Raw genomic sequence first — 25559 nt, 5'->3', positions numbered from 1 at the left:
CCGCCGCCGCCGCCCACTCTCTGCGGGCTCCGCGGCGTGCACTGGCCTCCTCCGCCCGTGGGCCCCGGGCCGGGCGGGGCTGCCTCCCAGAGCACGCCGGCGCTCCAGCGTGCATCTCCGGGCTCACGCTCACACCGGCACACTCACGCATTCGTGGGCACGCCTTCCCTCCCTGCCCTTTTCTTTTCGGCCTGGTTTGCTACCGCCTGGAACCTCTTTATTTGCTGGGGTTCCCCCTTTCTTCAGGGGTCTGGATTGCACCGCTCTGTCTCCCGCCCTGGTGACACCTCCACTGTCCCCTAGATGATCAGATTACATAAAGTTGGGGGTGAAGGTGACAGTTCCATCTTGCATGTGAATTTTTATTTTAATTTTTTGAGGGGGGGTAAGGTATAGAAAACTTTTTCTCTCTGGACTTTTAACAAGACCTAAGGAAATGGCGTGACTTGAAATAAATGCCCCTTTTCCTTTTATCCCAGTTGCTTTAGTTTTCTTTTTTGGGAAGGGGATGATTGTGAAGCAAGAAAAAAGGCTCTGGTGTTTATTTTCTTGGTTATTTTGCCCCTTCTGTTGTAACGGAGGCCACGAGAGACAAGTTAGTACCTCACGTTGCTTGACACGTGAAGGTGAGATAACTGACTTAAAATGTCTTTCGCCTTAACCTAGTTTCACTTAATGGGAAGAACAGCGTTCACCTTTATTTGCGTTACTTGCCACTCTCCACAAATTTTAGGCTTTGCGTTGCTGATAACAGTTATCCTGCCACCAGCGTCCATTCTTCATTGCTCTGGGGTTTTGTGTTTATGAATTACACAACTTTTGCAAATTGGTTTAGCATATTAAGAACAGGCAAAATTCATGGGAAAATAAGCTTAACTGATTAAATAGTGAGATAACTGAATCTTATTTTATGCCAGTTTACACTAATGCTTTTAATTTGTTTTAGAGACTTATTTTTAGTGCTTTGTGCACCTCAATTTGTCATTAGCTTTGTGCACAGTAAATATGTCAAAGCTAGTCACTTTTTAAAGGTGACTTTATCTTTTTTAAAAGTGATTTACCTTTTTTTTTTTTGAGTCTTCCTACAGGATTAGCTTGTACTGTGTGAGGTTTTTTTTCCTAGATCAGTTGAAGCTTAAGGAATGATAAAGCTTGAGATGTAGTCTATCAATTATTTTTATTTATTTATTTTTCACTTTACAGTGTTATTAACACTGTGATTGGTTGCCCAGGAGCTTTAAGTAAGTTTTAACTCGGCCAGCTGCTAACTAATAATGGTGGTATTTGATAAATTGTTTAATTTCTTTGTCACTCCAGTATCTCCATTTTACAAATGGCAACAAAAAGGACATAAACCAGTCCCATCCTACTTCGAAAAGCTGCCATAAGAATAAATGAGAAATGTTTTGTTCACTGGTGGAAGTTTGCAAATACATTAAAGGTAGTAGTGTTAATATTATATATAGTTCATTTTCATCAGGTATTGTGAAAAGTGCCTTCACAGTTTACAGATAATCCTTTGTTTCAGAAGGAAGTTGCTATGTTGTATGCATGCTGGATGCTTGGTGCTGAGTGACTGAGGGCATTTTGCTTGATCTCTTCTGAGGCCCCAGTTTCCTTATCTGTAAAATAAAAGGATTGGATAAAATGATCCCTTATGGGGCAGCTAGGTGTGGAGGTGGCTAGAGCACTGGCCCTGGAGTCAGGACGACCTGAGTTCAAATGTGGCCTCAGATCAGTTGCTTGACAGTTGCTAGCTGTGTGACCCTGGGCAAGTCACTTAACCCCAGTTGCCTAAAAAAAAATTGATCCTTCAGGTTCTCTTCAGTTCTAATAGTATGTAAATATGAAATAAAATTCTTTAACATATCTTTTTAACTTGCTGGACAATATACATCAGAGTTTCAAGTAAAAAGAAAGATACAATTTTGGCATAGACGATTTTGCGCATTTGTAGAATGTTTTTGTTTACACTTCTTTGTAGTATTTCAGAAATAGAAACTATGGAGTGAAAATCAGTGAGATCATACATTTCATCTTTTGCACATCATTGTCAGAATGCTGATTTAAATGACTCAAGTTTTGATCCGTTACTTGCCTGAAAACTGTAGTAATGAAACCAATTTCACCATTAGCACATTTCTAATATTGAATCTGATATACCTCTTGCTTTTTCTGCACATACTAAGCTTGAAAGGGTTGTATTCCAAAAGCTAGTTTGTAAGATTTGTTTGCAGCTTTCCCAGAGAAACAGTATTATTATATTCAGTTTTACAGTGTAGGCCACAAAAACCTATTTAATATGTAACTTAGTTGACTATATAGTAAGTACTAGTTTGACTCTGAGTCCAAGGAGCAGTTAGGGACAGGAGCGGTAGGGAGGAAGATAATTTATGTTGGTGCCAGGTAATATTTTAATATAAGTGAAATTTGTTATTTTTTTTTTTTAAACATGAGTCAGTGTTGCTCAGTGGATAGAGAACTAGCCTCAGAGTTAAGAAGACCTGGGTTCTTATGCTGTCACAGATATACTGGGTATGTGACCCTGGACAAATGCTCTGGGCTGCTCTGAGTCTATAAATTGCAGCTAAGGTGACAGCTTGCATCATTGGAGAGTTTCGTCATCATGGAGTTGCCTTTATGAATGAAATCACAGTTTTATCCCTATCCTTATCCTTCTTTCTATATCTTCAGCATACCTGTAATCTTCCATGTACTGTGGTACTCTGCTGAAGTCTTCAGTATCTCCTAAAGTGTCTCATGCTACAGTACAATCTTCTACTTCCGCCTTAAAACTTTATCTCAGTGAGAGCAGATTTCAGTACAGTAAATGTTCAGAGGAATATAAGTGGACTGATACATGGTTATTTTGAATGACAACTCCTTTACCTTCCCAGAGCTACTAGAGATTTAAAAACAAAATAAATTTTTATTGAACTTTTGTTTTTACATCACCTACCTTTTTCATTTTATTACTTCTTCCTCATCTTCTCTGAGAACTGTACTTTACAGCAAAGAATAAAGAGAGGACCAAGATCATCATTATATGTAATCTTCCACATCTGTAGTTCCCTCCATGAAGCAGAGAGAGATCACCTCTCTTCTTTAGGGCCAAGCTTGGTCATTATAATTTTACAACAGTTTTAGTTTTATTTTTGTTTTCTTTCTGTTTGCATTATTATGGTAATTGTATATATTGTTTTCCTGGTTCTGTTTACTTTGCAACAGATCATATGTCTTTCCATGTCTTCCTGTATTCATGTTTATTTTTCACATTACAGTAATATTTCATTGTACCGCAATTTGTTTAACCATTCACCAATCTTTGTTGTTAATTCAGCTGTTTCAGTCACATCTGACTCTTTGTGATCCCATTTAGGTTTTCTTTTTTTTTTTCTTTCTCGTTTTCCTTTTTTTATTTTTAACATGTGTTTTTAAAACTTTGGGTTACAAATTTTCTCCATTCCTCCCTCCCCACCTACCCTCATTGAAAAGGCAAGCATCTGGATACAGGTTATAGATGTGTAGTCATGCAAAACACTTCCATAGTGGTCATGTTGTGAAAAACTAAGTATATTTCCCTTCACCCTATCCTACCCCCCATTTATTCTATTCTCTCTTTTGACCCTGTCCCTCCTCAGTAGTGTTTGCTTTTGATTAACCCCCCCCCAGTCTGCCCTCCCCTCTTTCAACCCCCTGCTCTCTTGTCCCCTTCCCCCCTTATTTTCCTGTAGGGTAAGATAGATTTCCATACCCCATTGTGTATGTTATTCCCTCCTTACAAATCCTATGAGAATAAGATTCACTTATTCCCTCTCACCTTTCCCCATTTCTCCTCCATTGTAAAAGCCTTTTCTTGTCTGTTTCATGTGAGATAATTTACCCCATTTTACTTCTCCCTTTCTCGTTCTCCCAGTATAATATTCTCTCACCCCTTAATTTTATTTTCCAGATATCACCCCTTCATCTTCAACTTACCCTGTGTCCTCTGTCTATCTCTACACACACATAATTTTTTTCTCTCCCACTACCCTAATACTGACGAAGGACTCATGAGTTACAAATATCATCTTTCCCTGCAGGAATGTAAACAGTTCAAACTTAGTAAGTCTCTTACGATTTCTCTTTCCTGTTTACCTCTTCCATGTTTCACTTGAGTCTTGTATTTGAAAGTCAAATTTTATATTCAGCTCTGGTCTTTTCCTCAGGAATGCTTGAAAGTCCCCTTTTTCATTGAATGACCATTTTTTACCGTAAAGGATTATACTCAATTTTGCTGGGTGGGTGCCATTTAGGTTTTCTTGGCAAAGATACTGATGTGGTTTGCCATTTCCTTCTCTAGCTCATTTTGCAGATGAGGAAACTCAGACAAACAGGGTTAAGTGACTTGCCCAGGGTTACCCAGCTAGTAGGTGTCTGAAGCCACATTCGAACTCATGAAGATGAGTCTTCCTGATTCCAAGCCTAGTGCTTTACTCACTGAACCACCTAGCTCCCTTTCCCCAGTCAATAGGCATTAATTTGTTTCCACTCTTTGCTATGCAAAGTAATGCGAAAAGTATTGGTGTATATTGAGCCTCTCTTTTTATCATTGAACTACTTGGGGTATATGCTAAGCCATGGGATCTCTGGCAGAATTCCAAGTTGTTTTTCACAGTGGTTTGACCAGTAATTCACAGCTCCACCAGCTGTGCATTTGTGTGCTTTTCTTTGCACAACCCCTTGACCCTTCCCATTTTTTGTCATCTTTGCTAATTTGTTGGATTGAGGTGAAACCTTTTAGTGTTGTTTAGATTTGGAGTTTTCTTCTTACCTCTTATTAGTGATTTAGAACTTTCTTCCATATGGTTGTTAATAATTGCAGTTCTTTGTTTTTTTTCTTCTTCAGTAATTCATTTAATGAAATCTATATATTACAGCTTTTGAATAATCCATACAGAAAACATTTATTGCAGATCTGTTATGTACATAGAGCCCCTTATAGGAAAGAAAATACAATGTGGTGGAGCTGGCCTTCACCAACTGTCCTCTAATGATAGCCATCTATTGACATTGACTCATCAGCTGAACCCTTTGAGGGCTTGCAGTTTCCCTAGTGATAGAAACTATAGCATTATCTCATCTGTACATTTTTGCCTGACTTTTTTATTTCTTAGATATGCAGTTCTTCTTTGGAGAACTATTTGTGTATATCTTTGGTCATTTATCCAATAGAAAATGTTTTCTATATAAATATTTGTTTACTCTGTATCTTTTATATCAGACCCTTATCTGAAAATATTTGGTGTGAAATTTTTCCCCCAATTGACTGCTTCCCTTCTGATTCTTGTGTGTGAGTGCAAAAGCTTTTCAATTTCGTGTAATTGAAATGATCCCATATTTCAGGGATTCTTAACCTTTTTTTATGTCACCTTTTGGCAGTCTGAAGCCTATGGACCCCTTCTCGGAGTGATGTTTTTAATGCATAAAGTTTTATAAGTGTGTGTATGTGATTACAAAGAAATTATGTTGAAGTAGTTATCAAAATATTTAAAAAGATTCATGGACTCTAGGTTAAAAATCCCTGTTTTATGTGGTTATGACATCTCTACTTAATAGAATTTTTAATATTTTGATTCTTCATAGACCTGCATATAATTCTTTTGGCATTATAGTATCATGATCTTTTATTTTCTAAATAAATTTTACTGTTGCATTTTACTTTTCCGTCACAGTTGTTTCCAGATATCATAGACGCACATGTTGCTAACAAAGAAAAATAGTTAAACAAAAACCAATACAGTGACTGTGTCCGATTATATATGCAAGTCTGCACTTTTAAGTACTCCATCTCCTCTATTGCAAGTGGACTGGTGCTTCCCCATCTCTGTGCTAGGGCCGAGACTCTGGGCATTGCACTAAAAAATATGCATTTATTGCTTGTATTTACTATAATCCTTAGTGTCTTTTGTGCCCCTATTTATGCATAGCTTATGTTGTATTTGTACAGTTGGATTCCTTCTCAGATTTCCTAATTGTTACACCATTTTATCAAAAGTTATTTAAATTGATTCTATATTCCGTACCCTTTGGTCAAGTTAGTATCTTCAGTGTTTTCTAATTCTTTGACTAAAATTTATTAATGTTTGCAAGTTGTGAAAATATAGTATGACTTTAGTGGCAATCTTTTAAAAGAATATAATCAACATATTTATTAATTGAACCTTTATCTTGAGGAAGGCCTTGTGGTAGGCATAATGAAGAATAACAAACTATATAGAAACAGGACTTGACCCCAAGAGACTTGTAATCTAATTGCTCAGAATAAAGAAGAGGGAGAGGTTAGTAGGTTGGATTAGTCTTGAGAAAAGTTTTATTTTGGAGGTGAGATTTGAGCTGGACATTAAAGGATAGCAAGGGGAGGGGCATTCCAGATTGTGGGGGTGATATCTCATAAAGAATACATTCTATCAAGATGATCTGTGACAGTCCTCATTTTCCTTTTTAAGTATCAAAACACTTAAATTGTGCCACTCTATCCATTAAAAATACGGTTGTATTTTTTGAAAAATCAAGATTAGTGAAGTTAGCATTTCTTCCTTTAAGACCTTTGGATTTAACACTTTGCAAAATCTAATTGTACATTTCTCAGTGTTTTTCAGAAAATTTTGTGGGTGGTTTGGTTTCTTTCTTGTAGTTTGGCTTCATGGTTCTGTTTTGTAGGTATTGTCTTACACGATCATTTATTGGGGGTCCATTTGACTAAACATGATCTCAAACGATGCGATATTGGAGTTGAAAAATTTATTTAATATCCTTTACAACCTCTAGCACTCAGTAAATTCTTGTGAATTTCAAAAGTGGGGGTGGATTTCAGCAGTATAGATGACTCCTAGTGAGAAAAGCCCCTCTATTGTCTTGCAATTTATTAGTTTTAAGGAGTTGCTCAGGTTTCTGAGAGACTGATGACTTGCCCCGAATTAAAAGAGTTTCTAACAGCCATTGCCTGGAGTATAATATGTTGAAGTATTATAAGTTTTGATTATTTTTTACTTAGGAAGATACTTCCTTTAAAATATAATTAGAATGATTTTTATTTGTACTGTCCTATAGCAAGACATTTGAACTAACTTATCTGTGATTCTTATAGTATGGGAAATAGTTGATAGAGTTAACATTGTGATATGCAGAACAACTTGTAGAGGGCATACAAAGTTTTAAATAAGATACATGTAATAACAGTGGTGAGAGGCATTGTTCAGAATATAAGCACTATAGTTAGTTGCTGCCCAGAGTTTTTGAATGATTAGAGAGTGTACTTTTTATGTTTCAGTGAGTAGAGATATGGCAGAGAGTTTTCAGTTATGCTTACAATTTTATTAAATCTTAAATTGCTAATTGTGAGGCTTTTACATATTGAGAATGCTGGTTCTGTGTCAGCTATTGGAAGTAGAGTGTTAATGGAGTATATTAATGGAGTTAATGGAGTAAACATTTAAATTTTATATCTTAAACTTAAGTCTTATAATGAAGAGTTTTAGAGATGTAAAGATGTAATGAAAGTATTAGCATAGGATTTTTATATTGAATTCAAAAGACATTTTTACTAAAGTATTGACAAGATAAATAAGGTTGAATAAGTAACTTGTATTACAGGATATGCTTTTATTCTAAATTTACTGCATCTAAAGGAATTAACAATTTCATGAGATGCTTGATATAATCTTGTCTTTAAGTGTTTATGATAAACATTTGTAAAAAGAAGATAATGGTAGTTTATGTGCCAAAATCTGATGCAGAGGTAGACAAATTCTATGAAGAACTTGATTAGTCTCTTCTAATTAAGTTTCACATGCACTTAAAACTCATCAGTAATTTTTTTTTACATCACTTGAGTCTTACAGTATATATTATATTCCATGCCCATAATACCCATCCTCTGCAAAGAAGTAAGGGATGTATGTGCAGTTTCTTATCTCTTCTTCAGGGCCCAGATTCTTGGTCATTATAATCAGATTCTTGGTCATTATAATTACACAGAATTCAGGTTTTTCATCTTTCTATTTGTATTGTTGTATACATTATGGCTATTGTTTTTCTTGTTTTGCCTACTTTATTCTGCATCAGCTCACTTAATTTTTCTTTCTCTGACTTCTTTATGTTACCGTACCTTACAGTGCAATAATATTCTATTTTATTAACGTGATGCTACTTGGCTAGTTAATAAATGGACATCTACTTTGTTTCTAATTTTTTGCTACCAGAAAAAGTTCTGGTATAAATATTTTGGTAGATATGGAGCCTTTTTGAGGTGATAACACAGGTTCTTTGAGTCACTTAAAAACAACAACATAATTCCAAGTTGCTCAGTTCAGTCATCCAGCAGTGACTATTCCCATCTTTTGTCATCTTTGTCAACTTGCTAGGTGTAAGATCCGAGTGGTTTTGATTTGCATTTTTCTTATTTTTAGTGGTTAAGAATAATCTTTCATGTGGTTGGTTGTAGGTTACAAATGCTTTTTGGGAAACTGTTCATATGATTTTGAACACTTGTTCAGTGGGGTATGATTATGGATCTTAAATATTGATTCATCTTCATTCCTTATCTTGAACATCAGACCTTTATGAGATATTCAATTGCAATTTTTTGTTCTTTGTTGACCACTTGTTATCGAGTAGCTCAAAAGCTTATCAATTCCATGTAATTAAATTTATCCACTTGATTTTTTTTGATCACCTCTATTGTTATGTTAAGGATTCTTCCCCCCAATCATAGCTAAAGACAGCTAATCTGCTTCTCTTCTAATTCTCTTTAGTAGTGTGAATTATATTTGTCATATTTTCATTTTTATCTTACTCTGATTTATGGCATAAAATGTTTGTTGGGTCATCTGCTTTTCAGTTTTTCCAGTAATTCTTCTCAAGGAATTCTTTCCCAAGTAATTGTCATTCTTAGCTTTGTTGAACACTGAGTCAATTGAGAACTAAAATTTGTTTCTGATTCTTATTTGGTTTGTTCTGTTTTATTACAACTTTATACAGGACAATTTTTGCTTTATGTAAACTTGCCTTATACAAAGAATTCTGAAATAAGTCCGAACTCTCTGCTCCTGCTCCTTGACTGGGTGTTCTGCATCATCTCCCCATCCACCAAAAAAACCCCTAAAACAAAAGCCACCAAGTGAAAGACCCCACTGCCTTTACAGGATCAAGGGCTTGGCTTGAGACCTCCTTCCCACCCACTTTGTGTCTGTCTTCTGAGTACTGCCTTTTTGTCCTGATTTGTCTGTCCTCATTCCTTAATGTTTTCTTTCCTCTCCTATCTGTGTCTATGTCCATTCTCCACATATCTACCCCCATCTGCCACCTCCTTTGGTTCTGGCTAGGTCCCCTGCCTCCTGGCTGGCACTGACCCCCAGGGTGTTCCTCCTCCTGCTCTTGCTTCTCTGTCCCTGGTGCCCATGTGTCCTGGAACCATGTGCTAGTCTCCTCCCTTCTCAAGTGCAAGATCTCCTTCCTTCTTCCCTCTCTCTTTCTCTCTCCCTTCCTTCTCCATGTTGTGGACAAATTCACATTTCATAAAAATTGCTATATGTAGAGGTCTTTGGAAGGATCAACTTACATAAAGTCAGAACTGTCTGTAATGTAGTTTGAAGTCTGGAAATGCCATCCCCATTTATTCCTACTTTGCCTCCCTCTCCCCCATTATTTCCACTGAGATTCTCTTATCTTTTGTTTTCCTAAATTTTATTTTATCTAGTTTTGTGAAGTTCTACTTGGTAGTTTGGTTTATCTGTAAATTAATTGAAGTAGTATTATAATTTTTAAAGATTACAGCACAGCCCATCCATTAGCAGTAAATATCCTTCTAGATATTTATTTTTTAAAGAATGTTTTACAAAGGTGTTTATATGTCTTGATTGTGTCTTAGTAGGTAGAAATGAAGATATTTTATGCATTTTTGAGTGGGACTTTCTAATATTTCTTTTCATATTTAAAAATTTTCTATATAGAAATGCTTTTGTTTTTTGTAGATACGCTTTTATATCTTGCTATTTTGCTGAAGTGATCATTTGTGAGTGGGTTTGTTTTTTTTTTGGCTGTTTCTCTGGGGTTTTCTAAGTAAACTATCATATTATAGGCAAGTATAGATAATCTTGTTTTTTCTTTGCCCATGTTTGCACCTTTAATTTTCTTTCTTTTCTTTTATTTCCGTCACACAGAACTTTGTCAGATAAATGAGTAAAGGATTATCCCTAGTTTTACTTCTGTGTTGACTTGGAAAATTCTAGTGTTTCCTCACTATACATGATTGAAACTTGGTTTTAGACGTCATTTTTCAGTGTAATAAAAATGTCCCCCAACCCCCATGGCTATATTTTGTTGTTGTTTTAGCATAGATGTGTTGTGTTTTCTCAGACTTTTTCTGCATCTATTAAGATAACCATGTTTTGGGGGGCATTTTTGTTAAAATATTCTCTTTTGTTAATTTTTCTTTCATTTATTTTGATAGTGATGAATGATCTTTATATCCTTGATATAAATTGAAAGTGCTTATAATAATTTTTTGGATTATATTATAATAACCTTTTTTCCTAGTAGTTTATTTAAATTTATTTATCAATATTCACTGGTTATATTGGTCTGTAATACTCCCTTTGCTTTAGCATTGTAACTTAGCTATCAATACTATATATGTCTATAAAAGTGAGTTGGCAGCAATGTTGTAATGATCATAAACTGAAAGACTTGGATAACTGTGATCAATACAATGATCCAAGACAATTCCAAAGGACTCATGATAAAAAAAAAATGTTGTCCACCTCTAGAAAGAACTGATAAACTCTGAGTATAAATTAAAGTTTTTTTCCTCAATATTGCTAATAGGGAAATATGTCATATATGATTTCACATGTGTAATTTATGTCATATTGCTTGCCTTCTGACTCAGTGGGTGAGGGGGTGGGAAGGAGGGATAGACTTTGGATGCAATTTAAAAAGAAAAGAATGCTAAAAATAAATTAAAATGTAAAAAAAAAAACCAAAAAATCTTCAAAAAATGAGTTATATTTTTCAATTCTTGAATAATTTGTGTAGCACAGTTATTAATTGTTCTTTAAATTATTTTAATTGAATTATTCTTTTAACATTTGTATGAATTTGCCTGTAAATCTATCTAGACAAGGTTTTTTCCCTTTTTTCTCCCGTTGGTAGTTCTATTAGTTCAGCTTCTTGTTTTGGGGAACAGGCTGTTAAAATCTCTAATTTTCTGTTAACTGGGTTGTTATTTGATATACAATTAAAAAAAAATTAACTTATTTATTTTTAGTTTTCAACATTCACTTTTATAAGATTTTGAGTTCTAAATTTTCTCTGCCTCCTTCCGCTCCACCCTCCCCAAGATGGCATGCAATCTCATATATGTTATGCATATACATTCATATTAAACCTATTTTCACATTAGTCATGTTGTAAAGAAGAATTAGAACCAATGGGAGAAATCATGAGAAAGAAGAAATGAGCAAAAAAGGGCAAATAGTATGTTTTAATCTCCATTCAGACTCCATAAGTCCTTTTCTGAATGTGGATGGCATTTTCCATCATGAGACTTTTGGAATTGTCTTAGATCCTTGCATTGCTGAGAAGAGCCAAGTCTATCAAAGTCAGTCATTGCACAGTGTGGTGGTTACTGTGTACAGTATTCTCCTGGTTCTGCTCACTTCACTCAGCATCAGTCCATACAAGTCTTTCCAGGTTTTTTTGAAGTGTGCCTACTCATCATTTCTTACGGAACAGTAGTATTCCATTACGTTCATATACCACAACTGCCATTCCCCAATTGATGGGTATCCCCTCAATTTCCAGTTCTTGGCCACCACAAAAGGAGTTGCTATTTTGTACATGTGGGTCCTTTTATCATTTTTATAATCTCTTTGGGATACAGACCTAGAAGTGGTATTGCTGGGTCAAGGATATGTACAGTTTGATAGCCCTTTGGGCAAAGCTCCAAATTGCTTTCCAGAAAATTGCTCTCCAGAATGGTTGGATCAGTTCACAGCTCCACCAACAATGTATTAGTGTTCCAATTTTGCCACATCTTCTCCAACATTTACCATTTTCCTGTTTTATCATGTTAGTCAGTCTAATAGGTGTAATGTGGTATCCCAGAGTTGTTTTGATTTTCATTTCTCTAATCAATAGTGATTTAGAGCATTTTTCGTATAGCTATAGATAGCTTTAATTTCTTCATCTGAAAACTGCCTGTTCATATCCTTTGACTATTTATCAACTGGAGAATGACTTAGGTTCTTATAAATTTGACTCAGTTCTCTACATATTTTAGAAATGAGGCCTTTATCAGAGATACTGGCAGCAAAAATTGTGTCCCGTCTTCCCGCATCCCTTCTAATCTTGATTGCATTGATTTTGTTTGTGCAAAAGCTTTTCAATTTAATGTAATCAAAATGATCCATTCTCCATTTCATAATGTTTCCTCTCTCTTGTTTGGTCATAAATTCTTCCATTCTCCTTGGTTTTGATAGGTAAACTATTCCTTGATCTCTTAATTTGCTTATAGTATCCCTCTTTATATCCAAATCATGTATCCATTTTGACTTTATCTTGGGTGTACAGTGTAAGATGTTGGTCTATGCCTAATTTCTGCCATGTTGTTTTCTAGTTTTCCAAGCAGTTTTTGTCAAATAGTGAGTTCTTATCCCAGAAGCTGGAGTCTTTGGGTTTATAGTAGATTACTATAGTCATTGACTACTCTGTCTTGTGTACCTAGTCTATACCACTGATCTACCACTGTATTTCTTAGCCAGTATCAAGTAATTTTGATGATTGTTGCTTTGTAATACAGTTTTAGATCTGATATGGCTAGGCCACCTTCCCTTGCATTTTGGACCTTTTGTTCTTCCAGTTGAATTTTATTATTTTTTCTAGCTCTATAAAATATTTTTGGTAGTTTGATTGGTATGGCACTGAATAAGTAAATTAATTTAGGTAGAATTGTCATTTTTATTATATTAGCTCGGGCCTACCCATGAGCAACTGATATTTTTCCAATTATTTAGATATGACTTTATTTGTGTGGAAAGTGTTTTGTGATTGTGTTCATATAGTTTCTGAGTTTGTTTTGGCAGGTAGACTCCCAAATATTTTATATTGTCTATAGTAATTTTAAATGGAATTTCTCTTTCTATCTCTTGCTGTTGGGCTTTGTTAGTAATATATAGAAATGCCAGTGATTTATTTGAGTTTATTTTATATCCTGCAACTTTGCTGAAGTTGTTTATTATTTCAAGTAGTTTTTTAGTTGATTCTCTAAGCATACCATCATATCATCTGCAAAGTGATAGCTTTGTTTCTTCTTTGCCTATTCTAATTCCTTCAATTTCTTTTTCTTCTCTTATAGCTAAAGCTAACATTTCTAGTAGGATGTTGAGTAACAGTGGTGATAATGGACATCCTTGTTTCATCCCTGGTCTTATTGGAAATGCTTCTAAGCTTATCCCTCACTACATATAATAACTTGCTAATGGTTTGATTTATCATTTTAAGGAAGACTCCATTGATTCCTATGCTTTCTAGTGTTTTTAATAGGAATAGGTGTTATATTTTGTCAAAAGCTTTTTCTGAATCTGTTATGATAATCATGATTTTTGTTTTGTTATTGATATGGTAAACTATGCTTATACATTTTCCTAGTATTGAACCAGCCCTGCATTCTTGATATAAATCCTATCTAGTCATAATCTGTTATCTTCATGATAAGTTGCTGTAATCTTTTTGCTAATATTTAAAATTTTTGCGTCTATGTTCATTAGGGAAATTGGTTTTTAATTTTCTTTCTCTGTTTTGGCTCTTCCTGGTTTAGGTATCAGTACCATGTTTGTATCATAAAAAGAATTTGGTAGCACTCCTCCTTCGCCTGTTTTCCCAAATAGTATATATGGTATTGGAATTAATTGTTCTTTTAATGTTTGATAGAAAATTCACTTGTAAATTCGTCTGGCCCTGGAGATTTTTTCTTAGGGAGTTCATTGATGGCTTGTTCAATTTATTTTTCTGATATCGGGTTATTTAAGTGTTTTATTTCCTGTTCTCTTAATCTGGACACTTTACATTTTTGTAAATATTTATCTATTTCACTTAGATTGTCAAGTTTGTTGGCATACAGTTGGGCAAAATAGCTCCTATTTTTTAATTTTCTCTTCATTGGTGATGAATTCACCCTTTTCATTTTTTGATGCTGGTAATTTGGTTTTCTTATTTATTTTTTAATTCAAATTAACCAAAAGTTTATCTATTTTATTATTTTTTTTCATAAAACCAGCTCTTAGTTTTATTTATTAGTTCAATAGTTTTCTTAATTTTAATTTTATTAATTTCTTCTTTAGTTTTCAGAATTTCTAATTTGGTATTTAATTGAGGATGTTTAATTTGTTCTTTTTCTAGCTTTTTTAGTTTCACGCCCAGTTCATTGATCTCCTCTTTCTCTATTTTATTCATGTAAGCACCAAGAAATATAAAATTTTCTCCAAGAACTGCTTTGGCTACATCAAGTTTTGGTATGTTGTCTCATTATTGTCATTCTCTTGGATGAAATTATTGATTGTTTATGATTTGTTGTTTGACCCATTCATTCTTTAGGATTAGATTATTTAGTTTCCAATTAATTTGTAGTCTGTCTTTCCATGGCTCTTTTATTACATGTAATTTTTATTGCATCATGATCTGAAAAAAATGCATTTCATACTTCAGCCTTTCTGCATTGGATTGTGAGGTTTTTATGCCCTATTACACGGTTGATTTTTGTGTAAGTGCCATGTGCTGCCGAGAAAAAGGTATATTCCTTTACATCCGCATTCGATTTTCTTCAGAAGTCTACCATATTGTGTGGGGTACAGAGACCCTTACCAATAAATCGGAGACTCGGAGATTTTAGCAAAAAGAAAGTTTTCTTTATTAGCTTTCTCGAGAAAGGGCACCCTCCGTCTGCCTAAGATGGCTCTGGTGGAAGAGTGCAAGAGTGTGCTCAGCAAAGAAAGATTATATAGCGTCCTAACCACAACTCCTCCTCCCTAACTCCCTTCCTATCAGCTCATTGGTGCAAGCCTTGAGGGCACAATCTATTTTTGGAAGTTCTACCCTAGCAGCAGAGAACAGACAAAACAAAAAACAGTTGCCTACTAGAGACAAGAAAAAAAAAAGGCAGGAAGTTTTTGCAAGAGTAAGCAGTTTTAGAAGGGGGGTGTTATTCCTCCTTGCTACCTGCCTAAAAACAAGTTTGGGAAGGGGGAGGGTTTGGTAAAGTACAGGTTGTGTTGAAAAGCATGTTTCTTTACAAGGTCAAAGGATTAACTCTTTGAGGAGGCTTCACCCCGAGAGATCCTCTCTCACAATATCTAACTTTTCTAGGAATGTATTCGCCTCCTTAATTTCTTTCTTGTTTATTTTGTGGTTAATTTATCTAGTTCTGAGAGGGGGAGGTTGAGATCCCCTACTAGTATAGTTTTGCTGTCTCTTTCTTCCTGTGACTCCCTTAACTTCTCGAAGAATTTGAATGCAATACCACTTGGTGCATATTTGTTTAGTATTGATATTACTTCATTGTCTGTGATACCTTTTAGTAGGATGTGGTTTCCTTCCTCATCCTTTTTAATTAGATCTATATTTACTTTTGCTTTGTCTGAGATCAGGATTGCTACTCCTGCTTTTTTTTACTTCAGCTGAAGCATAATATATTGTGCTCCAGCCTTTTACCTTTATTCTGTGTGTATCTCTTTGTTTTAAATTTGTTTCTTGTAAACAACATAACATATTGTAGTATTAGGGTTTTTAATCCACTCTGCTATCTAATTTGGTTTTATGGGAGAGTTCATCCCAGTTCCCATTTTACAGTTATGATTACTAACTGTGTCTTTCTCTCCATCCTATCTTTCCCTCTGTTTGTTTTTATCTCTCCTTTCCCCCTTTTCCTCCTCACCTGAGTTTTGCTTCTGACTACCACCTCACTCAATCTGCCCTCCCTTCTATTGACCCTCTCCTTTTTCTTCCCCCTTTCCCTTCCTACTTCCTATAGGGTAAGATAGATTCCTATACCCAATTGAGTGTGTGTGATATTCCCTCTTTGAGCAAAATCTGAGGAGAGTAAGGCTTCAACAATCTTGCCTCTCTCCCTTCTTTTCCTCTACTGTGTAGTAAGTCTTTGTGCCATTTCATGTGATGTAATTTATCCTTTTCTACTTACTCCTTTCCTCTTCTTCCAGTACAATCTTTTTTTCTCCCCCTTAATTCATTTTTTATTGTCATATCAAAGTCAACTTACATCCACACTCTCTGTCTATATATACCCTTTCTAAATGTCATAATAAAGATAAAATTCTCAGGAGTTAAAAGTATCATCTTCCTATGTAGGATTGTAAACAGTTTAACCTTACTGAATAACATGTTTTTTTTTTTCTTTTCCTGTTTACATTTTTATTCTCTTTAGTCATGCATTTGAAGATTAAATTTTTTGTTCCAATTCTAGATTTTTCATCAGGAAAATTTGGAACTCCCCTTTTTCATTGAATGTCTGTGTTCCCCTGAAGGATTATGCTCAATTTTGCTTGGTAGTTGATCCTTGGTTGTAATCCAAGCACCGTTGCCTTCCAGAATATCATATTCCAAACCCTCTGATCCTTTAATGTAGAAGCTGCAAGGTCCTGTGTAATTCTGACTGTGGTTCCACCATATTTAAATTGATTCTTTCTTGCTGGTTGCAGTACTTTCTCCTTGACCTGATAATTCTGGAATTTGGCTATGATATTCTTTGGCGTTTTCAATTTGGGATCTCTTTCAATGACTATTTTACCCTCTGGTACAAGGACCTCAGGACAGTTTTCTTTGATAATTTCTTGAAAAATGCTGTCCAGGTTCTTTTTTTAATCATGGCTTTCAGGTAGACTAATAATTTTTAAATTATGTCTTCTGGATCTGTTTTCCAGGTCAACTGTTTTTCCAATGAGGTATTTTACATTTTCTTTTATTTTTTCATTCTTTTGATTTTGTTTGATTCTTGATGTCTCATAGAGTCATTAGCTTCCACTTGCCCAATTCTAATTTTTAACAAATTGTTTTCTTCAGTGAGTTTTTGTGCCTCCTTTTCCATTTGTCCATTTCTACTTTTTTAAGGAGTTGTTTTCTTCAGTGGACTTGTTTTCCCCCATTTGGTCAATTATATATATTTTTTTACACATATATATTGAAAGTAGCAATTTTATTTGAGTTAAAATTATTTACAAAAACCCAAAGACATACTTCATGAAACTGGTACAAACTATTTTTTTCCTGCCATTGGCTTTTGCTCCGAAGATCACAGCTGAGAAATACTGTGTAAAATAAAAATAGAGTTGGATTCAGAAAAGTACTCTACTATTTCCATCAATTGTATTTTTTAAGGAATTGTTTTCTACAGTCAATTTTTGTCCTTCCATTTCCAAGCTGTTGACTCTCTTTTGCATATCTCTCATTTCTTTTTCCAGTTCTTCTTCTTCCTCTCTTATTTGACTTTTAAAATCCTTCTTGAGCTCTTCCAAGAAGGCCTTTTGGGCTTGAGACTAGTTCATATTCCCCTTTGAAGTTTTGGATGTGGGTATGTTGACAGTGTGTTGTCCTCTTCTGAATTTGTGTTTTTATCTTCCCTGTCCCCACAGAAAGAATCTGTGGTCAGTGTTTGTTTCTGCTTTTTGCTCATGATGTTTGCTTATTTCCTGGCTTTTAAAGTTGAACTCTCCTGTTGGAGCACAGGGGTCACTGTTCCAAGCTTCTTGTGCTGGGAGCTAGGAGCCTGGTCACTGCCTTTGTGTGCTGTGGCCTCAGGTGCTGTCCGCTGGAGGCTGTAGAGGTCTGGCAGCTTACCTGGTGCTGAGCTGGGGTTCTAGTGGTCGTGTCTGGCATGTGCTGAGGCCAGGTGGGGTTTTTCTGCATTTCCCTAGGTCTACACTGAAGCTTGAGGGATGGAGGTGGGGAGGTGGCCACTGGAAGATGCCTGCCCGCCTGAAGTTGTGCTGAAGCACAGGGAGGTTTGACTGCTGGAGGACCCCTGCCTGCCAAACCCATGTGGTAGTTTTTCAAGCTGGAGTCTGCTGGTTCCCCTGACTGTGCCAGGACAGGTTTTGATGGTGGTGGTGGTGGGTCCTGGGGTTTGTGCTTGCCTGCTTCACCACCCTGGGGCTCAGAATCTCCTGCTGTCTTACCCAGCTCTGTTCTTTGTGCTGTACTTCCCAAAACCTACGTTAAGGGGAACTGTCCTCTTGCCTGGAGTCTTTGGCATTAATGTAGGCAGGCTGTTCCTGGAAGAAGACCTCGATGTTATTTGATTTTATAAGTAACCCTCCTTTTCTTTTGATAAGATTAAAATTGATCCTGTATCATTTTCTTTTTGATCTTATTTACAGTAATTGGTTTTGTCCTGTAACTGCTTTTGTCTTGTAACTGCTTAAGTTGGTGGTTCTTTGTCTCTGAACTTAGTTCAGAGTTCAGCTGGCCTGTAATGGGGTAAGTTTAAAAATCCATCTGTTTTTACCTGAAGGAATTTTGTCAACCTTGGGAGATGTATGTGAAGAGAAAGGGAGTTGAGCCTGATTATCTTTATACCACCAAGCTATCCTTCAAGCATCTTTGGTTTGCTGTCCAAAAGTCTGGTCCTCTGTCTCACACCTGCACTCCAACAAAGAACACTTCTTAGTCTCATGAGAAAAGAAAGAGGGTTGTTGCCATCCCTATTACCTAACTTCCATCCATTCATGTTATTCCCTGCGCTTCAGTCCCGTAACCAGTCATGTTGCCCTTAATTCCATGATGTCACTTACCCTGATCTGTTCTTTGTGCTGTGCTCCCTAAAACCTATGTTAAGGGAGACTCTCCTCTTGCCTGGAGTCTTTGGCATTAATGTAGGCAAGCTACAGACTGACTTATTGACAGGTAGCATGCCCTTGGTGTTAAATATTATCTCTCAATAAATATTATCTCTGCATCAGTTTACCCTTTTGTTAAATTCTCAATCACAACACTTTTAAATTCTCACTCTTGCTGGTTTGCAATTGTGTAATATAGGTTCCAACAATTCTTTTGATGTTTTGCATTTTTTTAAGTAATTTAGTTTTCATCTCTTTTAAAAACTGATTTGCTAAAGGTTTATTGATTTTTCATGCTTACCATAGTGCCTACTATGTAGTTTACTACATAGTAAACATTTAATAAATACTTGTTGATTGATTTGTTAATCTTTCAAGGAATAAACAATTTTAGTTTGTTAGTACTGTAGTCTTTTTGTTTTCCATTTTGTTTTTCTAATTTTCCTCTTTTCTGGCAGCTTAAAAAATTGTGAGCTAAATTATCTACAGACACAAACATTTCAGTATACAAAGAATAGAGGAAGAGTATTTAAAATGATTTTTATATTGATATATGTTTTGTATTTATGTCACTTATAGTTTGACCTGTATCCTCCACGTTCTCGAGTCCTATCCCTTATAATTGACCTAAACACTGCCTCCTACCACAGCAGAATCAGTCAGCATGTTGAAAAAAATTGTTATATTAAGTGTTCATACCTGTGAATCATCTAGCTGCAAAGGAACAGAGGGGAGGTGTGTGTGTGTGTGTGTGTGTGTGTGTGCATGCGCGTGCGTGTGTGTGTGCATGTGTGTGTACTCATATCTCTTCTATGTTTCAGTTGTATTTTGGTTGTGATGTTTTCAGTGTTGTAGCTACGATCTGATTCTGCTTGCTTCATAATTCATTTAAATTTTTCTGTGCTTCTCTGTATTTATCATGTTCCTTGTTTTTTATGGTGCAGTAATATATTCTATTACATTCATGTGCCACAATTTATTTAGCCATTTCCCAATCTTTGGACATCTGTTTTATTTCTACAAAAAGTGGTGCCATAAATATTTTGAGCTACATGGATCATTTCTTTTTATTAGTGACCTCATTGGATTATATGTGTAACAGTAGACTCTCCATGTCAAATGATATGGACCTTTTAGTCACTTTATTGGCAGAATTCAAAATTGCATTCCATAATCATTGGACCAGTAATTCACAGCTCCACAAACAGTGCATTAGTGGGCTTGTATTTGCACAACTTCTCTAACGCTGACTATTCCTACTTTTTTTATCTTTGTCAATTTGTTGGTTGTGAGGTGAAACTTCAGGTTGTTTTTCATATTTGTTACTTTTATTATTAGTGGTTAAGAACATACCCTTTAACTAAACATTTATTTATTCGGGAATGACTTTTGAGCTTTTATTTTCATTAATTGTCTGTATCTTCTATATCAAAGCCTTATCAGAGATATCTGATATAAAGATAAAGGAAGAGGATTATTAAATAAACTGAACTTCTGTTATATAGTTTTATTTTTAAGAAAGAAACATATATTACATTTAACGAGGTATTCACAGAATTGCCCAGTTTTACATCTCCTCCTACATTTTTTCTTGTGTTTAAAAAACATTTTTGATTTTCTTCTTCATGTCTTTCCCTTCTCATTGATCTGTTTTCTCTTTCCTCTTGAAGTCCTTCTTAAAACAAATATATATGTATATATGTATGTATATATGTATATGTATGTGTATATGTACTTATTTTGTTAAGCAAAAAAAATTAACACATTGATCATATCTGAGAATACCTATTTGTGTCTGTGCCTTAGTCCTAAATGTCTATGCCAAGTCTTTTGAAGTCATGATTAGTTGCTGCCTTGGTCAGTTTTGAAGTATTTCACAGTTCTTTTCCTTCACAGTACAATTGTAATCATCCATAAATTGTTCTTCTTCTCTTCATTTCATTCTCTATTAGTTCATACCAGCCTCATATTTCTCTAAATCAGTCACATTTGTAATTTCTTATGGTACAATAAAATTCCTTCATATTTTTATGCAGTTTATTCTTACAGTCACCAATTGATGGGCACCTATTTGGTTTATATGTCTTTGATTCAGTAAAAAAGTGTTTCTATGATATTCTTATGCCCATAGGTCCTTTTCTTCTGTTCTTGATCTCTTTGGGTTACATATCTAATTGAAACATCTTTGGCCAGAGGATATATACAATTTACTGACTTTTTGCTTAGATTTCCAAACGGTTTTCCAGAATGGTTAAATTTTAACCACTTCATGACTTCACTAAGTGTATTAGTGTGCCTATCTTCTGACAACTAAAGTCAATAATTGCTATTTCCCTCTTTTGACATATTTGCCATTCTGATGGCAAATTTTAGTTGTTTTAATTTGTATTTGTGTTTGTATTTCTCATATTAGTAATATGTACCATTTTTTCATATGTATGTTGATAGCTTGCATTTCTTCATTTGAGAAATGGCTATTTATAACCTTGTCCATTTATCTATTGAAAAATAGCTGTTATATACATATCAATTACAAGTTTTAGATGTTAGACATTTTTCAGAGAAAAAAGATATGAAATTCTTTTCAAAATTGTTTCCCTTCTAATCCTACCTGCATTAATTTTGCTTCTACAACAGCTTTTCAGTTTTATGTAATGGAAATTGTTCATTTCATTCATCTCTGTCCATTGTTTTAGTAGTTATTCTGCCTCTAGTCATAGACTGTTTCTTCCTTTGTCCTGTAATTTGTCTGTCTTTTCGTTTTTAGATCATCAACTACTTTGTATTTTTTTCATATTGTGTGTGTGTGTGTGTATATATATATATACACACACACGCACATATATATATATATATATATATATATATGTACATCTGTGTGTATAGCTGTTATTGTTCATTTGTTTTCAGTCTTGTCGGACTCTTTGTGACCCCGTTTGAAGTCTTCTTGGCAAAGATAGTGGAGTGGTTCATCATTTTCTTCTCCAGCTCATTTTATAGATGAGGAACTGAAGCAAACAAGGTTAAGTGACATATCTAGGGTCACACAGCTAATAAACATCTGAGGCCAGGTTTGAAATCAGATCTTCCTGACTCCAGGCCAGTACTCTTATCTACTGTACCACTCTGTACATATACATTTTTATATGTACTTATTTATTAGTGAAGTAGGGCTCCTTGTGAGTAGAGCTTTTTGTATCTGAATCCCCAGAGCCCAGCACATAGTAGATTTTTAATAAGGCCTTGTTGACTGATCATTTATCCATTTGGAATTTATTATGTCAGATGATATAATATGTTTATCTATACTTAAAAGTCACTTATCCTCTCTGAGCCTCATTTTCCTTATTTTTTAAAATGAAAATATTAGATTATATGGTTTCTGTTCTTCTTTTTAGCTCTAGATGTATTATCTCATGATTCTGCCAGACTGCTTTATAATTTTCCCAGCAGTTTTTGTCAGATAAGTGAACCTTAATCTAGTAGCTGGTACCCTGGGTTTTACCAAACATGCTTCTGTGCTTGATTGCTTCCGGGTCATATTTACCTATTTTCCATTGATAACTATTTTTTAACCACTAAATTTAAAAAAAAAATTATTTATTTTTATATATCAAGAATCAATTCAATAAGCTTTTTTTTTTTTTTTTGGGTTAGGCAGTTGGGGTTGAGTGACTTGCCCAGGGTCACACAGCTAGTGTTATGTGTCTGAAGCCGGATTTGAACTTGGTGCTCTTGAATCCAGGGCCAGTGCTCTATCCACTGTGCCACCTGGCTGCCCCTTCCATAAGCTTTTAAGTTTAAAATTTTTCTCCCTCTCCCTCCCTCTTTCCCCAGGACGGCACACAATCTGATATAGGCTATACATAGACATTAAATTGTTTTGATGATAACTATTTAATATGTAGTTGACATCTGGTATATATTTTCCTAATGTTGAATTGGCCTTCATTCCAGATTTGGATTCACTTTGTTTTTAGGGATCAGGATAGTATTTCTTTCTTATAAAGAATTTGTTGGTATGCCTTTTATGTTATTTTTCGCAAACAGTTTATGAAGTACTGGAATCAGTTTGCTCTTTTGTTATTGAGTTCACTTGTAAATCTATGTGGTCCTTGGACTTTTTTCTTTGGGAGTTCATTTATGGTTTGTTCAATTTATTTTTCTGAGGTTGAGTTATCTGAGGTCTCTTATCTACATAGTTTACATTTTTTTGAGTATTCATTGATTTCTTTTAAGTGACTAGTTTTGGGGGCATATAATGAGAATAGTTTCTAGCATTCCTGTATCCTTTGTAATTTGTAGTTTTTATTTTTTATATTGGTTATTTCATTTACTTCTTTTGAGGCAATCAAGCTATTTAGTGGTTTGTTTATTGGTTTAAAAAAAACCCTCCTAATATTTTAAAATTTCCTTTTCTAGTTTTTTTTAAGTTGTATGGATGATTCATTGATTTCTTGCTTCTCTGTTGTTTATGAACATCTTGAGATATACATTTTTTCCCTAAGATCTACTGTGCTACTCAAAGTTTTGATATATAGTCTTATTATTGTAATTTTCTTTGACAAAAATATTTATTATTTCTATAAATTTGTTTTTTGATTTACACATTCTTTGAGATGATATCATTTAGTCTCCATTTAAATCTGAATCCCTTCTTCAAAATAACCTTATTTGTTTTTAGTGTATTGTTGCCAATAAGGATGTATTTAATATCTCTGCTTCTCTTCATTTTTTATGAGTTTTTTATGCCTAGTACACAGCTATATATATATATATGTATGTATGTATATATATACACACACGTATGTATATATGTACAATGCAAAGATGAAAAATATATGTTATTATGTAAAACATATCCATATTAGTCACAGTTATGAAAGAAGGAACAGATCAAAAGGAAAAAAAAACCATGAAAAAGAATAAAGTAAGTGAAAAAATATGCTTCAATTTGCATTCAGAGTCCATCACTTCTTTATCTGGATATGGACAGCATTTTCTTTTGTGAGCCCTTTGTACTTATCTTGAATCATTGTGTTGCTGAGAACAGCTGAGTCATTCATAGTTGGTCTTTATTCAACTGTGTACAATGTTTTCCTGGTTCTGTTCATTTCACTTTGCATCAGTTTGTACAAGTCTTTCCAGGTTTTTCTGAAATCTGCCTGTTCATCATTTCCTATTGCACAATAGTATTCCATTACATTCATATACTATGGCTTATTCAGCCATTCCCCAATCGATGAGCATCCCCTCAATGTCCAGTATTTTGCTGCTATGAAAAAGGGCTGCTGTAAATATTTTTGCACATGTAGGTCCTATTCCCTTTTTTATGATCTCTTTGGAATACAGACTTAGTAGTGGTGTTGCTGGATCAAAGGGTATGCACAGTTTAACTGCCCATTGGGCATAGTTCCAAATTGCTCTCCAGGATGGTTCACAACTCTACCAGTAGTGCATTAGTGTCCCAGTTTTCCCACATCCTCTTAATTGTTTATCATTTTCCTTTGTTTGTCATATTAGCCAATCTGATAGGTGTGAAGTGGTAACTTAAGACTTGTTTTAATTTGCATTTCTGTAATCAGAAGTGATTCAGGAAACTTCTTATTCCTATAGATAGCTTTGATTTCTTTATCTGAAAACTGTCTGTTCATATCCTTTGAAAATTTATCAATTGGGGAATAGCTTGTAGTCTTATAAATTTGACTCAGTTCTCTACATATTTGAGAAATGAGGCCTTTATCAGAGACACTTGCTATAGAGATTGTTTCCCAGATTTCTGCTTTCCTTCTAATCTTGGTTGCATTTTGTTTGTACAAAAGCTTTTCAGTATAATCAAAGTTATCTATTTTACATTTTGTAATGCTCTTTATCTCTTGTTCAGTCATGAATTCTTCCCTTCCCCATAGATCTGACAGGTAGACTATTCCTTGCTCTTCTAATTTACTTATGGCGTCACCCTTTATGTCTAAATCATGCACCGCTTTTGACCATATCTTGACCGTATCTACGATGTGAGATGTTGGTCTATACCTAGTTTGTGTCCTGTTGTTTTCCAGTTTTGCCAGCAGTTTTTGTCACAAAATGAGTCCCAAAGGCTGGAATCTTTGGGTTTATCAAAGAGTAGGTTACTAAGGTCATTGAGTACTGTGTTTGAAAGGGGACAGTTGAGGTTTCCTACTAGTATGGTTTTGCTGTCTGTTTCTTCCTATAACTCATTTAGTTTCTTTAAGAATTTGGATGCTATATCACTTGGTACATATATGTTTAGTATTGATATTGCTTCATTGTCTATGGTACCTTTTAGCAAGATGTAATTTCCTTCCTTATTTCTTTTAATTATGTCCATTTTTGCTTTTACTTTATCTGAGATTAGGATTGCTCCCCCTGCTTTTTTTATTTCAGCTCAAGTGTAATAGATTTTGCTCCAGCCCCTTACCTTTACTCTGTGTGTGACTCTCTGCTTCAGGTGTGTTTCTTGTAAACAGCATATTGTAGGAGTCTAGTTTTTGATCCAGTCTGCTATCTGCTTCCATTTTATGAGAGAGAGCACCCCATTCACATTCACAATTATGATTTTACTAACTGTATTTCCCTCCATCCTATTTTTCCTCCTGTTTGTCTTCTCTCTCTACCACCTCCCCCAATCTGCCCTCCCTACTGTCAGTCCTCTCC

The 25559-nt window shown here is 34.9% G+C and overlaps 1 protein-coding gene across 3 annotated transcripts in view; it reads left to right on the top strand.

The window, feature by feature from the left end:
• The window catches only part of LOC114025632 (vacuolar protein sorting-associated protein 13A-like), a 282189-nt gene that overhangs the window by 247 nt on the left and 256383 nt on the right, over window positions 1-25559 (top strand). The gene's annotated exons all lie outside the window — the stretch shown is intronic.

Source organism: Vombatus ursinus, unplaced genomic scaffold, assembly GCF_900497805.2.
Source record: "Vombatus ursinus unplaced genomic scaffold, bare-nosed wombat genome assembly UNPS02014832.1, whole genome shotgun sequence".
Classification (NCBI taxonomy): domain Eukaryota; kingdom Metazoa; phylum Chordata; class Mammalia; order Diprotodontia; family Vombatidae; genus Vombatus; species Vombatus ursinus.
The sequence above is the reverse complement of the archived record's forward strand: the minus strand, read 5'-3'. Positions and strand labels throughout refer to the sequence as shown.